The 18,642-nt window shown below is 41.6% G+C and overlaps 1 protein-coding gene across 1 annotated transcript in view; it reads left to right on the top strand.

The window, feature by feature from the left end:
• The first annotated feature begins 10,165 nt into the window (after window positions 1–10,165).
• DICER1 (dicer 1, ribonuclease III) overlaps window positions 10,166–18,642 on the top strand; it is a 71,810-nt gene continuing 63,333 nt past the window's right edge. Inside the window, 1 exon segment of the mRNA XM_036095605.2 lies at window positions 10,166–10,470. The gene's annotated coding sequence lies outside the window, so the exon portion shown is untranslated.

Here is an 18,642-nt window from a genome sequence, read left to right as displayed (position 1 = left end):
CTACTTTCCAGAAAACAGAGTCTTGGTGAGCCCAAAACCGCAACTATAAAAGAGGACATGAAAATGCGCACATTTTTACCTTCCAGATATCTCTAATTCAGCTACATCTCTCTCCCCCAGGATGATCCTGGTCAAAATCATCACGTCTTTTACACTGTTGGAAATGAACACTCAGATTTTGTTCTTCTTAATTTTCTACACTGGCTGGAGTTAACTTTAAACAATATATATCTGATCTGATCACCTTTGGCTTGAAAACCTTTCTATGGCTTCTCCATCTTTGAGAGGAAGCAGTAAATCCTTAACATGATACACAAGTTCTTTGGTGTTCTGGCACCATTTTCCTGTCTTTCCTCATCACTTGCTCTATGTGTGGGTCAATACTGGACTTCTTTCAGTTCCTGGAATGAGCCATACCTCCGTGCTTCTGGGTTTGGGCATCCTCTTCCTTCTACCTGGAAGTCACCCTACTCTTTACGTGGCTACTAATACTTCAGGTCACAGCTTATAAGTAGATTTCTTACTTAGGAAGAATGTCCTTGGCCCCATGAACTAAGTTAGGCTCCCCTATTGTATGGCCCCATATCCATACGCATCTGCCATTATAGCAATCATCAGATTTCATTGATAGTATTCGATATTCTCTCCTGTTGGAGTGTAAGTTCCATGAGAATAGGAACCATGTCTACCTTTTTCAACTCTGTAGCTCTAGCACAAAAAGAGTGTCTCCTACAAAGGAAGTGCTCAATGAATATTTCGTGAATAAATGAGTGTTTTTAATAAAGTGAGAAAAAATATTGTAACAGCTGACACTCAGAATTCCTCTTTGGAAAGGAACTCCCTTCCTGGGGCAATACTCTGATTAAGCTGAAGAGGGTGGGTGAGCCCTTGCTAGCTGTGAATGTCAGCAAGCACTAAAACCTGTTTGAGGAAGAGGCCACTTCTCACTGTGTGAATTGAAGAGCTGAATTTATTGTTTGAGTGAGAGATAGCACAGTCTTTCTGATCAGAGCAAACTGCTGATCTTAAACAGGTCTTGGGAATTGTGGAGTTCAGAGATTGGGGGACTTTCAGAAACTGGAGTGTCTAGGGATTGATGGATCATTAGCTTTGGAGATGTGGTTATGGGACTGAGGCTCATTGACTTTCAGAAAGTAGGGGCTGTCACTGGCCAGTTTTCAGGAGCCTGTGTATTCATGTGGAGTAGATCAATTTAGACTGTTTCTGGGAGTCACGTATGGTACCAGAGAAAGAACCTTCAGTTGTTCTGAGAGGGTGGATGGTGAAATATAGTTTTATTCTCAGACCCCAAGAGATGAACAGAAATGTCACCAAAGAGGAGACAGGGAAAGAGTTGAGCAAGGTGAAGACACAAAGGAACTCTACAGTGATGGGGTGTTCAGAAGTCATTCTGAGGACGACAATGCCTTCTGTTCAGCTGAAGTTATCTTCACTGATAAGAGGCAAAGCTCCTCCTTTGCCCCATCCCACCTCCCTCCCTGCCACCTAACACCATTGTGCATTTTTGGGCATCATGCTTGAGGAGAGTGAATGAGCTTGCTGGGCAAATGGAGGCAAGGCTGGGTTTCATGTCTAGACAAGGTGGTACGAGGCAAAGATGGTGTGTGTATTAGTTGCCTAGAGCCTAGGGTGACCATGAAGTTGTAAGTGAGATCCACTGCGGAGTTATAGATTTTGGTTTAAAGTTAGGTTTATTGAGGTCTAATTTGAATTGGGTAAAATTAAGTGTATAATCCAATGAGTTTTGTCAAGTGTATACAGTGTATTATCACTACCACGGTTAGGAGATAGGACATTTCCATCACCCCCAAAAGTTCTCTGGTACCTTTATGTAATCAGTCCCTTCCCTTCATCCTTTGCCCCTAGCAACAACTGATCTGATTTCTTTCCCTATATTGTAGTTTTGTCCTTTCCAGAATGATAAATGGAATCCCCTATAGCACGTAACCTTTCATGTCTGGCTTCTTTCACTTGGCATAATACCTTTGAGATTCAACAGTGTTGGTGCTTATGTCAGTAGTTAATTCCTTTTTTATTGTTATGTAGTATTCCGTTGTATGGATGTACCACAATTTGTTTCTCCATTCACCAACTGATGACATTTGGGTTGTTTCCAGTTTTGAGCAATTGTGAAGAGAGTTGCTGCAAACATTCATATAGAGGGCTTTGTGTTGACATTTGTTTTTATTTCTTAAAGGTAAATTATCTAGGATTGAGATTGCTAGGTTATAAGGGAAGTATATACTTTATAAGAAATGGCCAAAGTATTTTCCAGCGTGGTTATTTGCATTCCTATCAGCAATGCATGAGAGTTCTGATTGCTCTATACCCAGGTCAGCACTCTATAAGCTCAATCTCTGTGGCCATTTTAGAAGGTATACACTATAGTTTTAAATTGCATTTTTTAAACAACTAATGATATTGAGGAGGCTTTTACATGTTTATTTGCTATCTGTGTATGTTCACTAGTAAGGCGTCTGTTTAAATCTTTTACTCATATTTAAAAATTGGGTTGTGTTGGGGTGCCTGGGTGGTTCAGTCAGTTAAGTGTCTGACCCTTGGTTTCTGCTCAGGTCATGATCTCAGGGTCATGAGATCGAGCCCCACATTGGGCTCCACACTCAGCAGAGTCTGCTTGAGTTTCTCACTCCCTCTCCCTCTTCCCTCCCCCCACTCTCAAATAAATAAAATCTTTTAAAAAATTGGGTTGTGTTTTTATATTGAGTTGTGAGTTCTTTATAAATTCTGGATACAAGTAATTTATCAGATATATATTTTGAAAATACCTTCTACCAGTTTGTACTTTTCATTTTCTTAGCAGTGTTCTTTTGGCAAAGAGCAGAAATTTTAAAATTGGAGAAGTCCAAATTAAATTTATCAATTAAAAAAAGTATTTTCCAGCGTGGTTATTTGCATTCCTATCAGCAATGCATGAGAGTTCTTTTGGCAAAGAGCAGAAATTTTAAAATTGGAGAAGTCCAAATTAAATTTATCAATTAAAAAAAAATTCTGGTTTATAGTTTTTGTTCCTATCAAAGATACCTTTGCCTAATCCGAGCTTACAAAGATTTTCTCCTATAGTTTTTCTAAAAGTCTTACATTTTTAGGATTTGCATTTAGGCTTACGATCCATTTTGAGTTAATTGTATGAATACAGGGTATGATTTGAGGTTCTTCTTCTCCTTCTCTTTCTTCTGCACATCAGTACCTAATTGTTCCAGCACCCCTGTTGAAAAGACTATCCTTTCTACATCCTTGCCATCTTTGGCAGAAATCAGTTGACCATATGTGTATGAATAGATTTTTTTTTTATATTCTATTATTTTCCATTGATCTGTGTTTGTCCTTACATCAGTACCATACCATCTGGATTATTGTAGCTTTATAGTAAATCTCGAAGTCAAGTAGTTGCATCTTCCAACTTGTCAACTTGTAAGTTTCTACCAAAAACGTCTGCCAAGATTTTGATTGGAATTGCATAGAATCTGTAGGTCAATTTGAGGAGAACTGACATCTTTAGGATACTGAGCCATTGTTCCATGAACATAGTATACCTCTTGATTTATTTGGGTCTTTTTTACTTTCTCTGATCAGTGTTTTCTAGTTTTCAGTGTAAAATTCTTGTGTATATTTTGTTAAATTTATCCCCAAATATTTCATGTCTTTTGATGCCATTATATTTTAAAATTCTAATTGCTAATTGTTTATTATTTATTTATAGAAATATAAATGATTTTTGCATATTAACATGTATCCAGTGATCTTGGTAAACTTATATATTGGTTCCAGTAGGTCTTTTGCAGATTCTTTAGAATTTTCTACAGTGTTACTTCTTTTTCTTGTTTCTAATTTCACTTTTTATTTGAAAATAATTCCAAAATAAAAGTTGCAAGAAAGTTGTGATGGTTAATTTTATGTCTCACCTTACTGGCCTAAGGGATGCCCAGATAACTGGTAAAAGATTATTTCTGGCTATGCCTGTGAAGGTGTTTCTGGAAGAGACTAGCATTTGATTCAGTAGATTGAGTAAAAAATTCGCCACCCTCACCAATGTGGATGGACAGTATCCAATCCACTGGGGACCTGAATGGAACACAAAGGAACTACAAATTCTCTCTCTTTTCTTGAGTTGGTATGTCCATTTTCTGCCCTCGGACACCAGAGCTCCTGGACTCTGGGAGTTACACCAGTCGCCCCTGGTCAGGCCTTTGCACTCAGACTGAATTACAACCCTAGCTTTCCTGGTTCTGCAGATGGAAGATATAAGAGGGTGAGCTAATTGCTATTAAAAATCTCCTCTTGGGGTGCCTGGGTGGCTCAGTTGGTTGAGTGTCAGACTCTTGGTTTTGGCTCAGGTCGTGATCTCAAGGTTGTGGGATCAAGCCTGGCATCAGGCTCCTCACTTAGTGGGGAGTCTGCTTGGGGATTCTCCCCCTCTACCCATCCCCCTGAGCACATGCACGTGTGTGCTCTCTCTCTCTCTAATAAATAAATAAATCTAAAAAAAAAAAAACTCCTCTTATAATTCTCTCTATATATCCTACTGGTTCTGTTTCCCTGGAGAACTCTGACTAATGTAAAAGTACAAAGAACTCCCGTATGCCCTTCACCCTAAAACTCCATTTACTTTTCACCAATTATACCAAGGATATCTTTTAGGGCAAAAAGATCAAACCAAGCCAGGATTACACATTGCATTTACTTGTCATATACCTTCAGTTTCCTTAATTCTGAAACTGTTCTTTAGTCCTTCTTTGACCTTCATTATCTTAAAATTTTTTCCAGATTATAGGCCATTTTACAGGCTGTCCGTCAACTCGGGTTTGTCTGATGCTTCCTCATAAGATTCAAGATACCCATTTTTGGCAGAAAGATTACAGAAGTGATGCTGTAGCACCTGATGTTAATTTATCACATCACTGGCAATGAGACAAATGGGAGAGAAATCTCTATGGCCCTGGAAGCTCATTTCCTTCCCTCTTTTGGTAGCAGAGCTAAGAGCTTGCTAAGCAGGACTGAGCAGGTCTGTGGACAGACAAGACCTTGGTCTAGGGTCAATGTTCCTGGTGAGCAAGGCTGTTCCCAGGGCCCTCTGAGCAGACCTTGGTCCTTGGTATGCTTGCTCCCTAGCACCATATCTGGGGTTTTCCTTGATATATTTCTTATTATCTGGAGAAACTAGGAATTTTCCAGCCCCAACTAGGCTAACATATAAACATGTAATGCAGTGTCAGGCAGGGCCCACTTTCTGTCTTGGACTATGGCTCTGTCCGTTGTATCCCTGGCCGCTGGCTGAAACAGGCCTCGTCCTGTGGGAACCTTTGACGTGGTACCCACATAATAGCCGTGCTTGGCCTGTGCTGTGTCATAAGGACAGTTCGGGGGATAGGGTGTATGTTTGTGCATGTAGGTTTCCCCCAGTAAAGCCCATATTATAGCCGCACCATGTAGCACTAGTGGGGTGTGTCTATGACCTTTTGCATGACAGTTAACACTGAATACTTGAGTAAGGTGATGTCTACTAGATTCTCTTTTGTAATGTTCTCGTTTTTAAAATGAGAATTTTATGAGGAGACGCTTTGAACCTATGTAACTATCTCATTCCTTGTCCAACCTTTACCCGCTAGATTTAGCAAACGCTAATAGTTCTTCTCTGACGATTGACAAATGGTGATTTTCCCCCAAATTTTTATTTAAATTCTAGTTAGTTAACATACAGTGCAATATTGGTTTCGGGAGTAGAATTTAGTGGTTCATCACTTACATACAACACCCAGTGCTCATCACAAACAGTGCCCTCCTTAATGCCCATCCCCCGCCCACCTCCCTCCATCAACCCTCAGTTTGTACTCTATCTTTAAGAGTTTATTATGGTTTTTCCCTTTTTCCCTCCCTCCCATATGTTCATCTGTTTTGTTTCTTAAATTCTGCCTAAGAGTGAAATCCTATGGTATTTGTCTTTCTCTGACTGATTTATTTCACTTAACATAATACACTCTAGCTCTATCCACGTCATTGCAAATGCTAAGATTTCATTTTTTTGATGGCTGAGTAATATTCCATTATACACACACACACACACACACACACACACACACACACACACACCACATCTTCTTTATCCATTCATCAGTTGATGGACATATGGGCTCTTTCCATAGTTTGGCTATTGTTGATAATGCTGCTGTAAACATTGGGGTGCATGTACCCCTTCAAATCTGTATTTTTGTATCCTTTGGATAAATACCTAGTAGTGCAATTGTTGGACCGTAGGGTAGTTCTACTTTTAACTTTCTGAGGAACGTCCATACTGTTTACCAGAGTGGCTGCACAAGTTTGCATTCCCAAATGGTGATTTTCTAATTGCATCATTCCTTCTAAATTTATTAGTTACATTCTAGTATAAGGATGGCCTGTCTCTTCCCCTCATTTATTTACTCATTAAAAAAAAAAAACCCATCAGCATGGACTCATGGATTCTACTTTACTCCATGGGACATAATCTCTACTATCATCATTTATTTTGATGTTCCAATTTCCCAGATTTGGCCAGTGGGAGCCCCTTCAAGTGGACTCCTTTGTCCTTTTGAAATATCTCCCTCACTCTTCAGGCATTTTCCTATTTTCTGGCCCAATAAGAAGGTCCAGGCTCATCTTATACTTTCTCTGTCCTGACCCTGAAATCAGATTTCTTCAAGGACCCCTGGTTCCTTTTGGTGGAAAATGGTGTTTAGATCTGGGTGTGAGGTATTCTCCTGGCTGTTCACAGTGTTGCTGCTCAAAGCTCTTTCAGTGGACAGAGCTAGGAAGTATATATTCACATGTATATACTTTTTTAAAAAGATTTTTATTTATTTGGCAGAGAGAAAGAGAGACAGACAGCACAAGCAGGGGAAGCGGCAGGCAGAGGGAGAAGCAGACTCCCTGCTGAGCAAGGAGCCCAATGCAGGACTCAATCCCAGGACCCCGGGATCATGACCTGAGCCGAAGGCAGACGCTTAACCCACTGAGCCACCCAGGCATCCCGTATACATACTTTTATATATATACTGAAAGCCTTAAGTTCACATCAATACCTCCAATTCCAATCTGACCACTCAAGTCTTCTTGCTTGTCCACTTTCTGTATTTGTAACCCCGTTCCCCAACAGTGAGAAATCTGGCTTCCACTATCCTCAATATAGTTTTTAATTTGTGTAGTCCCCTTGTATATATAATCAGCCACCTGACTTTGCAGGTCTGTACCCCACCTTCCTTTATTTGGGCTCTGACCTCCACACTGGGCTGAATTCCCAGCTGAATAGGGAAATGGCTATATTCTCCTGTGTCGATGGAAAAGCAGAGAGAACTAGTTAGTAGAGAAAATACACAGATAAGCAAATACAGAGAAAAAGAAAATCACAGAAGAAGGACACAGAGAGTACCTTTGAGTTCCTGAAAGCTTTCCAACTCCTGGGTTTAGTTCTTTGCTGTAGCTCTATTCCTGCTCCCAGCTTTGTGAGAAGTCCTACAACCTTATGATAAAATTCTTCCCTTTTGGTTAAGCTACTTCAGGTTGGTTTCTGCTACTTGCAAACAGAGAGTCTTAAACAAAGGTATATTTATATCCTGGCTTATTCTACAAAAAAAAAAAAATTATGAAAATAATCAGGGCAAAGGGAAAATAAAAATTAGCTCAAAGAAAATGCATACCACATGGTACTGTGCCATTGCTTAACATGGGCTGAAATATTAGCTCTAAGATTTCTAGTGATCCAAACAAAGTGTGAAACTCTATTTAGGTCTCCAGATGTAAAAACAAATCAGCAACTGGAGCATGAATAGATAGATCATTGGAACAAAATGCAGAGTGTAGAAGTGAAGTCTTCAACAAATGGCCAATAAGTGGCAAACTGTGTAGCCATCTGGAAAAAAAAATAATTTGGATCCATCCCTCATCCCATATACTGAATCAGTTCCAAATGGATCAATGTTTAATTGCAAAAGACTGGAAGTCTAAATGTTCACCAATAGAGAATTGGTTAAATAAATTATGGCACACCCCAGCAATAAATGTTATGGGGACTGAAAAAAAAATAGCAAGGAGCTCTGTATATATTGCTATAAAATATTTCCTGGATATATTATGTAAAAAAAGCAAGGTATGGTAGCTATGTGTAGTATGTTACCATTTTTGTAAATGAAGTCTTGGCTTGTATATGCATAAAAAAGTTCTGCAGAAGCATAAGAAACACTGGTTACCTGTTAGCGGAACAGGTGTGGGAGTTTCTTTTTATGCTGTCTGATGGATGAACCATATGTATGTACCACTTATTTTTAAAATTAAATAAAAATTGGTGAAAATCAGACAAACCTGCTGATGGAGAAGCTCAGCTAGTCTTGACAGGTTGAAAAGACAGCAGGAGGGGCTAAAAGTTTTACCTGCCCACAAATTCCCACTGCTAGTGGATCCCAGCCTATCTTCACCCTGAGAAGCCATCCTTCTTATAAAGGATTATCTCCAAAAAGCCTTAATGTGTGTTACTGGGGAGGTCTTTTGCTAAGAAATGCTTTTATGGACATCTGCCCAAAGCATTCTATTTCCTAATTTTGCCCATGAACATTCTATGTTTCAGTGAAACTTCAAGCCAATTTATGGCAGATATATGATCAAAATTAAACCAAAAAAAATTTATTTATTTATTTGACAGAGCACACAAGCAGGGGGAGCTGGGAGGGAGAGGGAGAAGCAGGCTCCTGCCTGAGAGACCCCAATGTGGAGATCCATGTGGAGCTGGATATCAGGATCCTGGATCATGACCTGAGCCGAAGGCAGACCTTTAACTGACTGAGCCACCCAGGTGCCCCATGATCAAAATTTGAGCACACCAGTCCCAAAGCCAGACTACCTAGGGTTCTAATCTCAGTTGTACACTTAATTAGCTGCTTACTTGCTGGAGGTTAGTCAGTTTCTTAAGCTGTTAAAAAAGGGGCAGTTACAACCCCCACCTCACAGGGTCCAGGTTAGCATCACAGGCCTGTGAACCCTAGAGCAGCCTGTCCAATAGCAATAAAATGTGGGCCACACAAGACATTAAAATTCTTCCAGCACTCACATTGAAAAAAGAAAAAGAAGCAAGTGAAACTAATGTTTATCCCAACATAAAAAATACTATCACTTCAACATGTAATCAATAAATGATTAGTGCGATGTCTTACTTTTTTTTTTTTTTTTTTTCGTAAAGAACACATACATCCGAGTCCCACATCCGAGTCCCACATCCCAGTCGGGACTAGCCAATTTTTAAGTGCCCGGTAGCCTCGTGGGGCCGGTGGCTGCTGTATGGAACCCTGTCTCTGGCACGAAGTAGGTGCTAACTGCTAATGCTTAAGATTGGAAGCATGGTCTCTGTTATACCTCCTCTGGAGTACACCGGTCTATCAGGGGGAGTCCTCTGCCAGAGATGCCTACATTTTGGGCTATTCACAGGATTCTCTTTAAGCCAATCACGTACTTGACCTCCACCCATACTTTAATTCACAGCCACGAGGTTTGGCAGAGGGTTGCGACCTATGCAAATGATCAATTTACATAAGTGGGGCTGCCGGCTCCATCCCATTATCCGGTTATCCCAGTAGTTCCGGGGCGGGGGTGGGGGTGGGGTCTGTTGTCTCCCCAAATGTGGAGGGCCCTGCACCACCACCGCGGGGGAGAACCAGGCGAGTGGGAAGGCCCTTTAAAAAGGAGAGGCGGTGGTAAGAGGAGCGCTGAGCCTCTGGAGAACAATCCCTGCCGTGGGGAAAGGCCACGTTTAGGGGGCGGTGGGTGCCAGAGGGGCAACAATGGAGGCGGACGAATTCCGAGAACCCGGAGGCTCTGCCGAGCTGAGCGGGCGCCCCGCACTCTCGGCGCGCGGGCCCGGGAGGGTGGCGAAGGCGCCGGGCCACAGGCGGTGGATCGCCCGGGTCCACTCCCCGCGCAGGGCCGCAAACGCCGCCTGGCTTCCGCCTCCCGCGTCTGCTGTCTCCCGGCTCCTGAGTGGCTGCGGGGCCAGGATTAACCTTTCACCGCCGCACTCTGTCCAATCACAGGCTCGCTCTCATGCCGGCGCCGGGCGAGCAGGGCGAGCGGAGCGTGGGGGCGCGGAGGGGGCGGCGCGGGCGCGGGTGGGATTCTCCAAGCCGCTGTGCGCCGTTGCCGCGGGCCGTGCGCGGGCTGCGGGCGAGCCGGGCTCTGCGCAGTCTCCGCAGGCGCCGGCGGGAGGGGTCGAGGCGGAGGCGCGGCGCGGCGCAGGCTGCTCCAGGCCCAGGTGAATGGAGTAACCTGACAGCGGGGACGAGGCGACGGCGAGCGGGAGGAAATGGCGGCGGCGGCGGCGGCGCCGGGCGGCACCGGGAGGCCTGGGCTGTGACGCGCGCGCCGGAGCGGGGTCCGATGGTTCTCGAAGGCCCGCGGCGCCCGGTGCTGCAGGTGAGGCGGGCTCCCGCGGAGTCGCTTTGTGTGCGGGGCGGGGAGCGGCTCCGTCCGGCCCCCGCGCCCGCCTCCGCGCCGAGGCCCGCGTGGGCGCCCGGGCCGGGACCCGCCGGGGAGGGGAGCCGGCGCGACCAGATGGCGCGGCCTCGCCTGGTCCCGGGCGGCGCGGCCTGTGGGCCGGGCGTCCCCCGCGCCGGGCTCCCCGCTGCCTCGACCCCGGCGCCCCTCCGGAGTCGGCGCCTTGGGGGGACTCGGTGCGGTCGCGCTGGCGGCGGCCGCGGGCGCCTCCGCATCGGGCGTGGAGCCGTCCTGCCGCCCGCCGGGCCCGAGGAGAGCAGGCTTTGACAGGTCCGGTTACGCACGCGGGAGCGGTGCGGGACCCGCGGCGGCGTCCGGGGAGCATCCTCGGGACCTGCGGCGGCGGTGCCCCCCCCCCCCCGCGCCGGGCCTCCTCGGTGGGCAGGAAGGCCGGCTGTCGGGGCGGCAGGGAAGCTCGAGCCTTCGGGTCCCGCCCGGGGAGGATTGTTCGTGTTTACTGGCAGGTGACCAGATCTGGGTCCCCTGGGGCGGGTGGCCGAGGCCATCTTTTCGCCCCTCCCCTCCGATGTTTTTGTTGCCAGAACGCCGGAACCCTGCAAAGGAGCCTTTCTGGAGGGTTTTTAATCTTCGGGAAGTCAGTGTATGTTTTAGGTTAGCACATCAGATTTATGTGGATTGTCTAGAAAAGCTGAGCTGCCCTGAAGGCTTTGCTCGCAGCAGAGCTTAACAAACCACGTAATGTATCTCTAACAGCATGGAGATTTGTGAAGACAGGGATGAGTGGGGAGTCCTTTGCTCTGTAGTGTTCAGTCGGTGCTTTTGTGAAGGAAGTCATTCTTTTGGCGACACGTTACCGATCCATATGAAAAGTCGAAGCATTCTTAGGACTATCACACTTAAAAAGCATTCATCTTTTTAAAGAGTAATTACTTTGAAGTCTGTGCTGCTTGGAGGTGCTTCTGGCTTTGAATTTCCTGAATCTTTACAATTCCGATTTTCAGTTGTCTTCTGTTGCTTGTTTTTTAAGTTGCAGCACACTTCGGTGAATGGAAAAGGGCAGGAGTGAGGAGTTAAGTAACTTGGAAAATATATATTTTAGAATGTGCTTTAATAAAAGGTTCACTGAATTGAAAATGTATTGTTGTAAACATTAAATTTCCTCAGTAAGAGTATGCATCTTAACCAAGAGCTCCAGTAATTTATTAGAGGGTAGATGGTGGTACAGGATTCTGAATGAGACCGCTAGGAAATAGTGATTTTAGCACTATTAATATTTTGGGGGAATATTATTAATATCTAGGCTCTGGAATAATCCGTTTATTTTGCATAGTGTTGTCTTTAGAGCTAGGTACTGCCTGTGACACATGTATATTCTATGGAGCATATGACACACACACACACACACACAATTATTTTAGAACTTCATTTTAGGCCATATCAAACGATTGTCTTTAAAATGGTCACTATGGACATTTAAATGGTAGCATGGGTTAATGGGTTTATTCATGGCATCAACATGCTGTTTTAAGAAAAGATGTATTAGTCAATTTGGGGAGAAAAGATCTTTTCCTGCCATTATTTTAGGTATATGTTATCATCTCCTCATTAAAGGTTAAGACCGTCTACTGTATTTTGCCTGTGGCTCTTGTATGAGTTGTATAGTGAGGTTTGGCCATTGCTAAGTTTTCTTGTCTTGCAGGTTTTAGAAGACATTTTATTTTGATGTGGCTCAGGATTCTTACTTGATAGTGATTTTGTGGTGTTACATAGTTGGTAGCTCTTTTGGTGTAGCGCTGCCTTCTAGGAAGGATGACTTTTATGGCATTGAGATGATTTATTCCCGGGCACTCTCTGACAAGTGAGATGCTGGTTTCATTTGAGAAAGTAGGTATTTCATAGAGGTTCTCTCACTCATGACCTTAACATCCTGTGGTCATTTCTTGTGGCAAAGGAAAGAAGGGACACATTTATTAATAAAAAGTGCCTCCTTATTATGTGCCAAGATGTTTCAGTTGCCTTTATATACATTCTCATTTAATCCTCACTGCGACCCCGAGGCAAACTCAATATTATCCTTATTTTACATGCAAGGAAACGAAGACTCAGATTATTGACCTGAGTTATGAATCTAGAAGTGGCAGTCAGGATTCAGTCATGGTGTGATTTCAGGGGCCTGTGTGTGGGCCCTTTGCATTGCATTGCACTGCATTGTTGTGCCAAGTGGATTTTAGGAGAAAAACCTGCATGGCATGCAGGTAAGTCCTTAGTTAATACTGTTGAATGCATGAAACTCTAACCTTAAATATTCTGGTGACTTCTGATTATCTGAATAATTCAGATTTTTTCCCTTTTTTGTGGTAAAATACACATCACGAAATTTACCATTTTAACCAGTTTGGTGACATTAAGTATATGCATGTTGTTTTGTAACCATCACCACCATCCATCTTCAAAACTTTTCATCATCTTCAGCTGGACCTCTGCCCTCATTAAACACTACCCATTCCACCGACCTCTCAGACCTGGGCAGTCACCATTCTTCTGTCTCTGTGGATCTGACTGCTCTGGGAACCTCATATCATTGGAGTCCTACAATACTTGTCCTTTTGTGACTGGCTTGTTTCACCTAGCGTAGTCTTCAGGGTTCATTCCTGTTGTAGCATGTGTCAGCATTTCCTTCTTTTTTAAGGCCGAATAGTATTCAATACACATACACATTTTGTTTATCTTTTTTCCATGGATGGACACTTGGTTTGCTTCTGCCTTTTGGCTTTGTGAATAATGCTGCTCTGAACGTAGACGTATGGGTATTTGTTAGAGTCCCTGCTTTCACTTCTTTTGGGTATACTCAGAAGTGGTCAGACTGTTTCTCGGTCATCAAAACACTCAATTCAGAATTTATTGCAATATGAGTTTTCCGAGGGTTGTTCCAGGCAGTTATACTATCCTATAAACAATTCCTCTGTGTTAATAAAAGACTTTAATCTCCTTGAGGCCCAGGATTTACTCCTTCTTATGATCTTGCTTCCCACCACTGGCAAGTGGATGTTCAAGTAGCTGAGGTTGTTGAGTTGCTTCATCCTGGGGCTCTGTTGCGCTCTGGTGTCTGGTGGGTGCTCGAGGAAGAGACTGGCAAGGCCTGTGTTTCACTTGTGTAAATATTAAGTCGAAGCCAAGTGATTTATCTTGTTTACCTTGTGCTCTGCTTTTGGACATTCAGGAGTTTACTTCATTCAGAAACCCAAGTGGATGGATATGTACTATACTAGCTCTTATTCACAGGTTTCTTTGTAATATTTTTTCTATCGTTGTGCACTTATGACTTGCCAAAGTAGACAGGAATCTTAGGAGGCAGCATTATCTCTTTTAGTGGATCTTTTAGTCCTTATTTTCTGATTCTTTGATGTTTACCAAATCTTTTGCATGATCCAGGATGATTTTTAGTTGTAACTAATTTCTACTAAAGCGTTTCTAGTATTAGTACAGCGATGTAGAGACAACTGTTTATTACTTTTTTATTTGTCTACTTGAGAAAGGATTTGAAATTGTCTTACACTATAGGTTTGAGAAGACTGAAAATTATGGCAAAGGTTGAGGGGTAGAGTATGGAAATTGCTAGAGGGAATTAGAGGAGAGACTTAGGGCAAGGATGGCTCAGCATCTGTGTGTAACTAAAGAGTTTTTTTTTTTCTTTTTAAAATTTTTATTAGTCAAAGCAAAAGAGGAAACAAGACTAATTATAGTTGGCATTGATTAATAGGAGGAAGTATACCAAGAGAAGCAAACTTTTCTCTTGTGCAAAGAATAATTAATCGTTTGGATTCTTGCATAAAACGTTAACAATATATGGAGAAAATGTTTTGCATTTTACAAATGATAGGGAAACATTTTTCACATGCCATTTTAGAGAAAGTGGATAAAAGCCTCAGGCATAATAGAAAAGCAAGCTTTAGTAATATAGGTGTGTATCAGTCTGGTAATTTGATTCAGTAGAGTTTAGTTAATTTATCTTTCAGCTGATGTCCCTGAAATATCAATTGTCTCATTCAGGCTTTTGACAGATGCTGAATAACAATCCATTCGCAAATGAACTCTTCTCTGGACAGTGTAGGCAGTCAGGATTCTCTCTGCCTGTCTTTAGGAATGTGTGTTGGTCGCCGTTCTTATGTGGTGGTGTCTACTCTGAGAATGAATACAGAGAGAAGAGCAGTATTTTTGAGGCCTAGCTGATGAAATTTAAATTTTCAGTCATGTAAAAAAGCCTTTGTTAAAATAAATCCCTAGTACAAAGTGGCTTTCCTGTTTATCTGAAATTGTCAATGAATTGTTGGTACTCTCAAAATACAAAGTTGCTTTACATTCTAAATAAGTGACTAAGAAGATGCCACAAGAAGACATTGTCTGAGGATGTCAGTAAGACTGTTACTAGAAAGAAGACATAAAGTAATTACATTTTGGCCATAGTGTTTTCATTTTTGAGGCTCATGGTGATATTAAACGTTTTGGCTGTGTAAAGGTTTATGAGCATAAGGATGGAATAGTGCTGGGCATAGTAGAAGGTGCTCAGATTTGTTGAATGAATAGATTGGTTTATATTTAAATTTTTAAAGTACTTAGAAGCTAAGATAGATTTATGGAGAATAATATTATATATTAAGGCTTTTAAAAAGATCATTACTCTTCTGATTTTGGACCAGTCATGCTGTCTCATTCTTGATTCTCCTCCATTTGTGATGTCCATATGACTAGGTGCATAGAAACATTGTGGACTGAGAGAAGTGTTAAGAATTTCATAGAAGAAAAGTGCTGGGGCTCCTGGGTGGCTCAGTCGCTTAAGCATCTGCCTTCTACTCAGGTCATGATCCGAGGGTCCTGGAATTGAGCCCCCCAATTGGGCTCCTTGCTCAGTGGGGCGTCGGCTCCCTCTCCCATCTCCCTCTGTCCCTCTCCCCACTCGCGCTCTCTCTCAAATAAATAAAATATTTTTTTAAAAAAGGAGAAGTGCTATAAAAATTGGGAGTTTTGTTGGTATTGAAAACTTTCTCGGTGTTGAAGCAACCTCGCTCTGGTAGTTGTGGTGGTGGTTCTGTTTTAGCTGACAGTTCAATGTATACAGTAAAGTAGCGATTTAAAAAACGCATTTGGAAAGTCTTCTGGGAATTAGAAAATGTCAGCAAACCAGTTCAGAATTTTAAAAATAATGTACATAAAGAACTCAAATAATGAGAGAAGGATCTCAATTTAAAAAATTGATCTTTGAAATGGTAGAAAGGTTCTTTGACTAAGGAGTTAGATCAGTAACTGTATTTGAAGGGGAAAAGAAAGGCAGTAGACTTGTCTAATACTTTTGAGATTCCAGGATTTCTGTCTTTCTGTTGGTAATAGCCCAGGAAGGCAAAATTAACATGATGAACCCAAAAGTTTGAATGGCCTCATGAGGACTCTGATCGGTGTTATTTTAAGCTTTTTCCACCTTGCAAAATTAAATATTAATATTTTATCAGAGCATTATAGGGCTGGTGAAGAGCAAGTGTTTGATGTCACAGAGGCCAGGATTCAAATGCTAATTCCTCCAATTTGTAGCTGAGGAACCCAGGGCATATGGCAACCTTTCCGAGTGTCCGCTTCCTCATTGGTAAACTGGTCATAATATTACCTACTTGAGGTTGTGAGGAAAAAATGAGTTTCTTAAACTTTCAGCCCACTTCTGGCATGTAACATTTGATAACATTTAGCTGATAGTATTTTTCCTTTATCTGCATTAGAGAAAATCTTTCTTGTGTTCCTAATGTGATTACATTGTGATTCCTCCCCCCAAATTATTACTGTAGAGATGTATGTCCAGTACATTTATAATGGAAGATGAAAGAGGGGAGGGCTTGAGAGCAATATTTTATAGGCACGTTCTATACTGAGAATTGTCTGCACTGTATCAAATGATTCAGCTGTCTTTCTGGGGTCTCTGTAATAGTGATATCAAATGTAATAGTGCCTTAATATTGCTAACTCCCCCTAAATAACCATTATTCTTCTATTAGGCATGAATAAATACATCGTCCTTGTATCTGTATTTCAGACCAACATGAACTTTTTGTATATCTATCACACGTCCTTGTTGTAGGCCAGTGGTCTTACTCATTGGAGGCTACTGATTTGATGAAAAATGTGAATCTTATTCCCAGAAAAATGTACATGCTCATAATTTTACATAAAATTATAGGAGGTGCAAGGACCCCTCCTGAATCCTATATGTAGATGCTTGATTAGGCTATGTCTATGCATATAGAGACAAGTAATAAGTTAACGAAGGAACAGTGACACAGTTCTGGATGATTGAGGCACAACTCCTGCATGGTTGGTGGAATGGAATGAACAGTGCAAAGTAATGTGTGGTTAATAAACCTCTGTTCTAGTTTGGCTTTACTTCTATATAACTAGCTGCATGTTAAAGACAGATCACCTTTCTAGACTTAGCTTTAATTTTCTCACTAGTAAAATTGAGAACATTTACAAGTCTCTAAATATCTTACAGTCAGTCATCTTTGAAGTACCCATATAATTCTGGGACCTCTCTGTTTCAAGCTGAGAATCTTAATTAAATATGAGGCATGGAAAAGAGAGGCTGCATTTTTTTTTTTTTTGGCGTATTAAGGTTGGTGCACAGTGATCATGGAAAGGGGACAATGGCCTTGTGAGCTGTTCTGAGCAGGGAATGTAAGATGAAAACCCCTGGGAAATCGTCTTGGAAAGTAGAGAGAGCCAGATTTTGCCTTGAATGGATGGCAGAATCAGAGACAGTGGAGTCTTCATTTTCTGTCTCTGCTCCTAGTACAGCTTAGTAAATGCTTGTTAATGAGGGAAAATCTAACAAACTGTTTAAAGCCTTCTATCTGATCAGTATGGTGAAAAGCAGGTAACCCATTGAGAGGCCTCTGGGACTGTGAATGAGGGGAAAAGTGTCTAATAGACACCCTGCTATTTTAATTTTAAAAGCTTTTGTTTTGTATATAACACTACTGAGATTACCTAACTTTTCTCAGTCTTGTATAGCTAGGTATTAAAGAGGAGAAATCCCTGACTTCTAAATCTTTATATGTACCTGTTACATATAATAAACTGTTTATTAATCTTAGACCAAACATAATTCTGGGTATTTTAAGGAAAAGGCAGGATTTTGTTGATAAAAATAGGTGAACAAATGATAAAACAACCTAAATTAGGCATTTGAATGCAGTTTGTAAATTGAACAGGCGTTAAGACAAGCTGTAATTTCTTGTGTCTCTGTCAAATAAATAAAATCTTTAAAAAAAAAAAATAAATGCCATTAGTATCTTCGAAGGAATCATTCTTTTTTGCTTATCCAATATATGGCCTTTAGTTTTCAGCCCTTCTTCAATAAAATATGTGAAATAAGGTATTGCCAAATAGTGCTTTCCTTTTGGGATATGTTTGTAAAAAAATCTCCACTGACATATGATGCAGTTCTGAAGGAGAATATTGGTTTTACATTCAAGTCTTTGTAAACACCTAGCTTTTGTGTTGTTAAACATTGGGAGAATTCTGGGAAGTTTTTGTGTGTGTTTTTTTTTTTTTTTTTTTGTGAGTTGGGTCTGTACTTTTGCCAAGAATAGGGAAATAAATAATTTTCTTAAAGCCTTTTTGAAGCATGTGCACATGCATGCACACACATACATGCATACATATACACATAATACACACATATACATGTATGAAATGTGTATTATCTGTGTATCTGCGGCAGATGCTCGGGTAAAATGCTTACTTGTGTTGTCTGTATTGAGTGAAGACAAAATTACACAGTATATTGTAGTTTCTGAAATACTAATTTATCTAATTTATTTCACCATATCTGAACCCCCTTTATGAGAGTAGTAATCTCTTTTAAGGTAGTACTTTTCATTTCACTAAAGAAGTCACTATGTAGTATTTGTAGCAGATTGTACATCATGTTTAGTCATCAGCTGAATGGAATAGAGATACTAGAAAAAATGGTCAGATATGTAGTCAGTTTTGTGTGTTTATTGAGCATCTATGTTCCTAGACTAGAAAGGCCAAGGAAAATGTCAGTGGACAGGGCTGATTTTGGTTGCCACGGGCTTTAAAATTAAA

This window comes from Halichoerus grypus, chromosome 8, assembly GCF_964656455.1.
Source record: "Halichoerus grypus chromosome 8, mHalGry1.hap1.1, whole genome shotgun sequence".
NCBI lineage: Eukaryota > Metazoa > Chordata > Mammalia > Carnivora > Phocidae > Halichoerus > Halichoerus grypus.
Note: the sequence above shows the minus strand (reverse complement) of the source record. Positions and strands in the feature narration are given on the sequence as shown.